The following is a 10,095-nucleotide window of genomic DNA, read 5'->3' on the forward strand; positions in this document are numbered from 1 at the left end:
AGTTCTCGGGTTCCCAAGTAGCTTCTTCTATTCCGTGTTTGAGCCATAACACTTTCACTAGCGGAACCCTTTTGTTTCGCAACTCTTTTACTTCATGAGCTAGGATACGAATCGGTTCTTCTTCATAACTCATATCGGCTTGAATTTCAACCTCGATGGACTAATTACGCATGCGACGGATCAAATCTATAGCGTCGAAGCATTGAAACATGGAAGACGTTGTGAATCTTTTCGAGTTCAGGGGCAAAATCAAACGATACATACGCGAATCGGGCCAACTCGTTCAGAGATTTCAGACGCCCAATGAATCTCGGCTCAACTTGCCCTTACTAGAATCTGAGTATCTTTTCCAAGGCAAAACTTTAAGAAACACTTTATCTCCCACCGATACTCAATGTCCTTTCGTTTCAAATCGCGCACGATTTTCGACGATCCGTGGTCGCCTTCAGACTTTCACGGATTACCTTTACCTTCTGCTCAAAGATCTTTAATCAAATCCACTCGAAAATTTTGTTTTCACCGAGCTCGGTCCAAAACAATGGTGTACGGCATTTACGCCCGCACAAAGCCTCGTAAGGCGCCATCTTAATACTTGATTGAAAACTATTGTTGTAAGCGAATTCAATCAAAGGTAAATACCGCTCCCATGAACCACGTAACTCGAGAATGCAACATCTCAACATATCCTCAAGTATCCGAATTATCCGCCGGATTGACCATCGGTTTGAGGGTGAAAGGCGGTGCTGAAATGCAACTTAGTACCCAAAGCTTCTTGCAATTTCTTCCAAAATCGCGAGGTAAACCTCGGATCTCTATCCGACACAATGTAAATCGGTACCTGTGTAATCTCACAATCGAGAAACGTACAATTCAGCTAGTTTATCCAATGAAAATCCGTGCATACAGGATAAAGTGAGCCGACTTAGTCGGTCTATCAACAACAACCCAAATTGCATCCTTCTTACTTGCTGACAATGGCAGTCCGGACACAAAGTCCATTGTGACTCGATCCCATTTCCATTCAGGTATCGTGATCGGTTGAAGTAATCCTGAAGGCACTTGATGTTCCCCTTTCACTTGTTGACATATTAAACATCTCGAAACAAAGTCGGAGATGTCTCGTTTCATACCATGCCACCAAAATTGACATTTCAAATCGTTGTACATCTTCATACTCCCCGGGTGAATTGCCATTCGGCTACAATGGGCTTCGTTCAGAATTATCGAAATGAGTTCCGAATTCTTTGGAACACACAGACGACTTCTGAACCTCAAACAATCGTCATCATCAATTTGAAACTCCGATTCCTTGTTCGGAACACACTCAGCCCGTTTTGCAAGCAACTCATCGTCAACTTTCTGAGCCTCACGAATTTGATGAGTTAACAATGGTTTGGCCTTTAATTCGGCTACTAACACATTGTCGGGTAGAATAGACAGGTGTACATTCATTGCTCGTAAAGCAAACAGCGATTTTCGGCTTAAGGCGTCCGCAACCACATTAGCCTTTCCCGGGTGATAATCAATGACGAGCTCATAATCTTTTAACAACTCGAGCCAACGTCTTTGTCGCAGATTTAAGTCTCTTTGAGTCATCAAATATTTGAGACTTTTGTGATCCGAGTACACATGGCACTTCTCACCAAATAAGTAATGTCGCCATATCTTTAAGGCGAATACGATGGCGACCGATTCGAGATCATGGGTCCGATAATTTTTCTCATGTGGCTTTAATTGTCTCGACGCCAGAGGCCACAACTCGACCTTCTTGCATCAATACGCAACCTAACCCAAGTAGGGAGGCGTCACTATAGATGACAAACTCTTTGCCGATTAATTTGCACTAAAACTGGAGCTTCCGTCAAATGAGTTTTCAATTGATCGAAACTTTTCTGACACTTTTCCGTCCATTCAAACTTGACATCTTTCTGAAGCAGTTTCGTCATGGGTGTGGCTATCATTGAGAATCCTTTTACAAACCGTCGGTAGTAAGTAACCAAGCCCCAAAAAGCTCCGAACCTCAGTAATATTCCTCGGAGGCTTCCAGTTAAGTATGGCTGAAATTTTACTCGGGTCGACTCGAATACCCGACGCAGATACCACATGACCTAAGAAGCTAACCTCTCTTAACCAAAACTCGCACTTCTTGAACTTAGCGATAACCGCTTGTCCCGTAAAACTTGCAACACTACTCTCGGTGCTCGCATGTTCGGTCTCATCTCTTGAATAGACCAAGATGTCGTCAATGAACACAACTACGAACCGATCCAAATACGGTCTCAAGATCCGATTCATCAAATCCATAAATACCGTAGGGCATTAGTGAGCCCAAACGGCATCACTAAGAACTCGAGTGACCATATCTCGCTCAAGGCGTTTTGGGTATATCCGAATCTCAGATTCAGAATCGATAATAGCCCGATCTCAAATCTATTTTTGAGAACACCGAGGCTCCTTCAGCTTGATCGAACAAATCATCGATACGCGGTAACGGATATTTGTTCTTTATTGTCACTTTATTAAGCTGGCGATTGTGACAGCCCAAAATTGACCCTAGTCGGGAGGTGGTTTCGGGACCATAAAATCGAGGCATAAAAATAATTTATAATTTATTTTGATGCCTATAATATGTGTTAATTCATGTGTGACATTTTGATGTTTCGATTTAGAGTTATAAATGTGAATTTCATTAGAAAGGACCTAGTAGTAAACTTTGAAAGTATGATGGGGAAAGGTGTGATGACTAGTTGAACATGCATGCAAAAATAAGGGATTTGCATGTCAATTTCCCCCTCCAACATGAAGTGGCCGGCCATGGCAAGAGTGGGTGGGCAAAACATGTCATGAAACATGTTTTGTTGGTGCATTAGGGTGAAATAATAAAATAAAGAGCATGGGCAAAGAAAGAAAAAAAAAATGGCATCATCCATGCTTCCCCCCCCCCCTTGGCCGTGAGTTGAGAGAAAGGAAAAGAAAAAAATTTGGTTCATCCATTCTCATTTTCTTTGGGCTGAAAATTCTAAGAAGGAAGGAAATTTTGCTCCAATTTTAGTTTAGAAGAGATCTAGAAGGAGATTTGGCTATACTTGCATCAAGATTAAGGTATGATGAGGTTGTGTCATGAGATTCATGCTTGTTTTGGTTGCTAACTTGATGTGCATGTTAGCCATGGTTCAAATCCTTGCTATGCCATGAAAAATGGTATTTGGCCAAGGTTGATATTGTGTTAAAGCCATTGCATGCTAAATATGAAGCTTGTTGATGATGCATGTAATGATGGATTGACTACTCTTGAAATTTCTTTTTAGTATTCTTGAGTAGGACATTGAATTCTTTGTTTAACCATGACCGAAGTTGAAAGAGTATGGTTGTGATATATTCGCCATGGTGCATTCATGAGCATGATTTATGCTTGTTACTTGATTGGTAAAATTTGTGTTTGGATGGGTATGAACCCTTGAGATTGACCTTGCACCTATATGTGTATACATGTTTGCACATGATGTATTGGCATGACATATATACTATTTCAAGGTATATATTTGCTTGTGATGATGTTTGGTTATGAAGTACATGAGAGATGTGTATTGAGCTACAATATGTAATGCGTTAGTTAGTAAAATGCATGCTGTTTTTGTGTGGTATTATGCATAATTGGCCTCAACATGGACATGCATATTCGGCCACATGAGGGAAATTGGTGTGCATGCATTCGGTTAGAGGCAAGCATATTGATGCCTATTCTTGGCTTAGAAAATTCGGCTAAGACGAATATTAACTAATGTGTTGAGTTCGATTCGTGATTTCGTACATATGCGACTTTGATGCCTAATGAGCATATACATTGGCTAGGTATCTTGAATTCTCTTTCGATGCTCAAATGATAAAACCAATTTATTTGTTAAATTTAGCTCAAGAGCAAAGGGAGCTAAATCCGATAAGGGAAGGAAAAGTCGTCGAATAGCCGTTAAATCGCTCGACCACGTCCGAGGTAAGTTTTCGAGTATCGAAACTTAGATTTTGATTCGATTGGATGAAGTAATAAGCAATCGAAATTGTGCCCTTGTATATGGCCATTGAAACAAAAGTTTGTTATGAAATTGAAACAAAGATGTGAATGTATGTGCGAACTGTGATATCCGGGCTAAGCCCGAAGGCAATTGTGCGATTGTGATATCGGGCTAAGCCCAAGGCAATTGTGCGAGCTATGATATCGGGCTAAGCCCAAGGCAATTGTGCGAGTTGTGATATTCGGGTTAAGTCCCGAAGGCATTTAAAGGGTTACCATAACCGGGCTATGTCCCGGCGTTTGAACGAGTAGCTATATCCGGATAAACTCCAAGGTATGTGATTCGAGAACTTTGAACTTGCTGGAAAATTTTCAGTTAATGCACTTGTGAAATTCCCAACAACAAGGTATGTTTTGTGTGTGCTTCGCACACTATGAGTAAGTGCGTATGAATATTCGCTCTAATGATAAATGAGCTATCGGCATTAACTAGGCCGTTATTTGTGTATGAATATAAGAGTTGGGATTGTGAAGTAAGCATGTCTTTGAGAAATTGTGCATATGAATTATTGTTTAGCTACTTGAATGCTATGCTTTGGTTGTGTGTATATTATGCCTCAAACTTACTAAGCATAAATTGCTTACTCCGTTTCTTTGTTTCTCTGTTTATAGATTTTGCTCGTTAGCGATAGGATTCGGGATCATAGAAGTTGAAGTCAACCACACTATCAAAGCCCTTTTGGTACTCCTTTAGTTGAGTTTTGGATATGGCATGTATAGGACCACCCTCGGTTGTTTTAAGTACTTTGTGATGTATATGTGTGTGCCATGCGAAAATGGTTCGTAAAAGTGGAGTATGGAATTTGACCATATGTGGTTTGTAATTATATTTGGTTTCATGATGTGATTATGGTTTGAATGAGAGTGTTGGTCACATGATCAGCCATTGGAATGGCTAAATATGATCATATGTGGACCTAAGTATGACTAGACTATAGTTGGTCCATGGGAACTACAATATAGGTAAAGCCTACCTTAAAAACAGAGGCTGCCAGCTGCAGTGACGTGGATGTGAAAAATCACCAAAATTTTTAGGAATGGTGTTAAATAGTGAATAAATTATGTAATCGAACCTTGACGAGTCTATTTTTATATGAAAGTAACGAAACGATCATATGAACAGTATACTGAGAGATATTAAAGTTCTCGTGAGACAGGGCCAGAACGGTTTCTGGGTCCCCTGTCGCGACTTTGAAAATTTACCATAAATTATCTAGAATGAATTAGAAGTAATGCATTATATTTACAGATTCCTTTTTCAGTCTAGGTTCATTAGAAACAAACGGCATCAGTATTGAAACCCTGTACAGAGAGATATTCAAGTTGTAACGCGCGAAGGTCAGTGTAGTCGACCCCTGTAACATGGGTGACTTTAACTAATAAACTGTAATAATTGCCCCTACCGAAAATTCTAGAAAAAAATCCAGGGATGGATATATGAGTCTAAATTCAGGGAAAATTTACGGAATCAGTTTCCGAGTTCTGTAACTTGAGATATGCTTTTTAAGGCAACAGTGACGCAGTTTTCCAGCTTGCCTGGGAATGTCAAGTTGGTCGGTGCTATAAGTGGTTTTGGCTTGTTAACCCCTCGTGTCCGACACCGGCAACGGTCTCGGGTTCGGGGTGTTACAGCGATAGTCGATGCACAACCTCATAGTTCCGTCCTTCTTTTTCACAAACAACACTGGTGCACCCCAAGGTGAAAAACTCGGGCGAGCAAAACCTCTATCCACCAACTCTTGCAACTGAGCTTTCAACTCCTTTAATTCCGTTGGTGCCATACGATACGGAGCTATAGAAATCGGTGTGGTCCCAGGTACAAGCTCAATACCAAACTCTATCTCCCGAACAGGTGGCAAACCCGGTAATTCTTCGAAAACATCCGTAATCACAAACCACCGCATGATTCGGTTTTACTTTAACTCCTTATCATCAAGTACATACGCAAGGTATGCTTCGCACCCCTTTCTTACATATTTCTGGGCCAACATTGATGATATTACAGCTGGCAACCCCTTTAAGTCCGTAGATTCAACTCGGATCATCTCGTTATTTGCGCACCTCAAATCAATAGTCTTGCTTTTGCAATTCACAACCGCATCATGCACGGTCAACCAATCCAACCCAAGAATAACATCAAATTCATCGAACGGCAAAAGCATCAAGTCCGCTGGAAAACAGGAATCTCGAATTACTAGGGGACATTTCTTACACACTTTGTCAACCAGCACGTAACGACCCAAGGGATTTGACACCCGAATTACGAACTCAGTAAACTCAATAGGTAAAGTCTTACTGGATGCTAAGGTTTCGCATATATAAGAGTGAGTAGAACCAGGGTCAATTAAAGCAATCACATTAGTATCAAAGAGAGTGAAAGTACCGATAATAACATCTGGCGAGGAAACATCCTCACGTGCGCGTATGGCATAAGCCCTAGCAGGAGCGCGAGCCTCGGATCTGGTCGTAGCATCTCTAGATCCTCTCTGACCACCACTAGCATTACCCGTATTTCCAGATGGTCTACCTCGAGCAGTGGTAGCACCCGGTTTCCCACTCTGATTTGTATTTTGTTCAGGCAACCTCGGGCAATCTTTAATAAAGTGGTCGACCGATCCGCACTTGTAACAGAGCGGTCACGGAACCTCTGACTTCGAATGCCATTTGCCACAATGTCGACACTCCGCTTCGTCTCGACGCTCATTCCCAACACCGGCGATCAAGTGCCTCGTGTACCCATTGTGGGGTCGATCACGATCTCGTCTAAAAAGGCCGGAGTGCCTCTAGATCGCCCACATCATCACTAAATTTCTTCGATGCATGTTGAAGAGACTTTCCGAGGATCTTTACGAAACTCTCTAATTCCCACATCAACTTTTTGTTTTTCTTTTCTAAGCTCTTTGACTTTACAAGCTCGCTCGACAAGTACTACGAACTCTCGTATTTCAAGAATGCCAACGAACATTTTATGTCTTCATTCAGCCCATCCTCAAGCGTTTACACATGATGACCTCGGACGAAACACATTCCCGAGCGTATCTACTAAGTCTAACAAATTTTCGCTCGAATCAAGAATCGACATAGAACCTTGCTTAAGCTCAAGAAATTCTTCCGCTTTTGATCAACAAATCTCGATCGATATACTTTTTCCAAACTCGTTTAGAAAAATTCCCAAGTTACTTGCTCTCGGGCACAACAGAAGTCGAGTGCTCCACCAATAGTAGGCGTAATCACGTAGCAAGGAGATAGCACACTTTAGGCATTCATCGGTGTACAAGATAGCTTTTCGAGTGCGGATAGTGTTGTCCAACCAAAATTCAGCTTGCTCAAGATCGTCGTTATCCGTAGCTTTGAATTCAGAGCCCGTGTTTTCGATTCATCAACTGGGGCTTATTCGACCTTATTTGGTCGAGTTACGGAGGCATTGTAGGTGCGGGGTTGTGTTTGTTGGGAATGGAGGTTGTGGAACACCAGTATTAGTTCGAATGTATTGGTTGAACCAATCATTCATCACGCTATAAAAGGCTTGCCTAGCCTCATCATTCAGATTGCTAGCAACAGTTGAGAGTCCGCGGCGCTGTCCCTTGTACGGAGCAGCGCCACACTCTCCACATCATCAGCTATCGCTTCGGTTGGGATCGGGATCCATTACTATAAATAAACACAAATTCAAACGTCAGAAATCACCACACTATCAAATAATCACATAAAATGGCATGTATAGCTAGACCCAAACGCATTACGGTAGTCCTAGAATCGACTAAACCGTAGCTCTGATAACAATAAAATTGTAACACCCCGTACCCGAGTCCGTTACCGGAATCGGACACAAGGTGCACACAGACTTAACTATTTTCACAGTCCATTTAGAAATTTCCAGACTAGCTGGTCACTGCGTCACTGTTGCCTTAAAAATCATATCTTGAGTTTCAAAGCTCAAAAATTTGTTTCATAATTTTTCCCTGAAACTACACTCATATTTCCATCTACATATTTTTTTCTAGAATTTTTGGACAAGCCAATTAGTACAGTTTATTAGTTAAAGTCTCCCCTATCCCAGGGTTCGACTACACTGACCTTCGTACGTTACGAATTGAATATCTCCTTGTACAGGGCTTTAATACTGATGCCATTTGTTTCTATAGAAACTAGACTCAGAGAGGAATCTATACATATATGGCATGACTCCTAATTATCTCTGGTTAATTTACAATGAATTTCCAAAGTCGGAACAGGGGATCCAGAAACCATTCTGGCCCTGTTTCACGAGAACTTTAATATCTCTTAACATATAACTCATATGACCGTTTCGTTTCTTCCACATGAAAGTATATTCATCAAAGTTCATTTACATAATTTATTCACTATTTAATACCATTCCTACTATTTTTAGTGATTTTTCATATCCACATCACTGCTGCTGTCAGCATCTGCCTTTAAGGTAGGCTTTACCTATTTCATGATTTCCATGATTCAATTGCCCCCTTTTGCATACATAGCACAAAGTGTGATCATGATTAACCATCCCTATGGCTAATCGTTTCAAAACAATTCCATACCTCATAATGATCAACAAACAAACTGTAATATCCTGATTTTGGGCCTAGTCGGAATAGTGGTTTCGTGACCACAAAATCCGAGATATAAATAATTATTTTATGATTATTTTAAGGTCTATGATATGATTGCATGATTGTGTGAAAATTTCGTGAAGAAATTTTATGCATAAAGTGCTTAATTTGAAATTTGGGACTAAATTGAATAAATTGCAAAACTTGTGTTCTAGAAGTATTTTGCATAAAATTGAATTAGATTATTAATTAGAGGTCCTTAAAGAGTAACTTTACCAATTTCTAAGTCTATGGACAAAATTGGACATGGATGGAATTTTGGAAAGTTTAGTAGTAAGGGCATTTTGGTCATTTAGGGGTAAAATGAATTAAAATACAAAATTAAAGCCAATTTTGCTCATCTTCAACCCCATGGCCGAATATAGCAAGGAGAAACCATGGCTAGGGTTTTCAAGCTTCCAAGCTCGATTGTAAGTCCGTTCTAGCCTCGCTTTTTAATGATTTTTACGTTTTGGAGTCCGGTAGCTCGATTTAGCTTATGCTAGCAATAATTTAACCTAGGGTTTATATTTGGAAAAATACCCATAGGTGAAATTTGTGAATTTTGGTGTTTTATGATAGAATATGAGGTTTTAAATTATGTTAGACAACTTGTGCTACTTCGGTTTTAAGTGAAAACGAGCAAAAGGGCTTAATCGGTGAAAATACCTAATAGTCATAAGTACATGTTAGAGTGAGAATTTGATGTTGCCATAGAAGGGAAAAATGATCAGCATGTCATAAAACATAAGAAAATAGGCTGAATTTTAATTTACGAGCTTTGGGGCAAAAGTGTAAATATGCAAAAGTTTAGGGGCAAAATTGTAATTTTTCCAAAATATGATTTTGGGTCAATTTGAATAATGTGAGTCCTAATTATACTATATTTTAAATGATAGAGCAAGGAAAACTGAAATTGGGCTAAAATGGGGAAAATACCAAGTTGTGGACGAAATGGTAAAATAGCCATTTTAGCATACGAGGTAAGTTCATATGTAAATGTTGGTAACATAGTTATTATTTTAAATGTTTTAATGTTTTTAAATGATATGATAATTATTATGAAATATTATACTTGTGATAATTGTTTGATAATATGTCAAATTATGTGATATACTTGGAAAATGTGAAATACTACCGAGTATCAGATCGGCATTCCGTAGAAGATGGTTGAGACACATGATTGGGAAAAAGGTCCGTTGAACCTTAGGAATGGATTAGGATACAAGTGACATGTCTTTGGGATATTTGGGCATCCGAACTCGTTGAGTTGAGTCCGAGTTCACTTATGGATGCGAGCGTCCGAACTCGTTGAGTTGAGTCCGAGTTCGTGAGATGTAACTAGGCATCCGAACTCGTTGAGTTGAGTCCGAGTTCACTTATGGATGCGAACGCCTGAGCTCGTTGAGTTGAGTC

This window comes from Gossypium arboreum, chromosome 1 (genome assembly GCF_025698485.1).
Source record: "Gossypium arboreum isolate Shixiya-1 chromosome 1, ASM2569848v2, whole genome shotgun sequence".
Lineage (NCBI taxonomy): Eukaryota > Viridiplantae > Streptophyta > Magnoliopsida > Malvales > Malvaceae > Gossypium > Gossypium arboreum.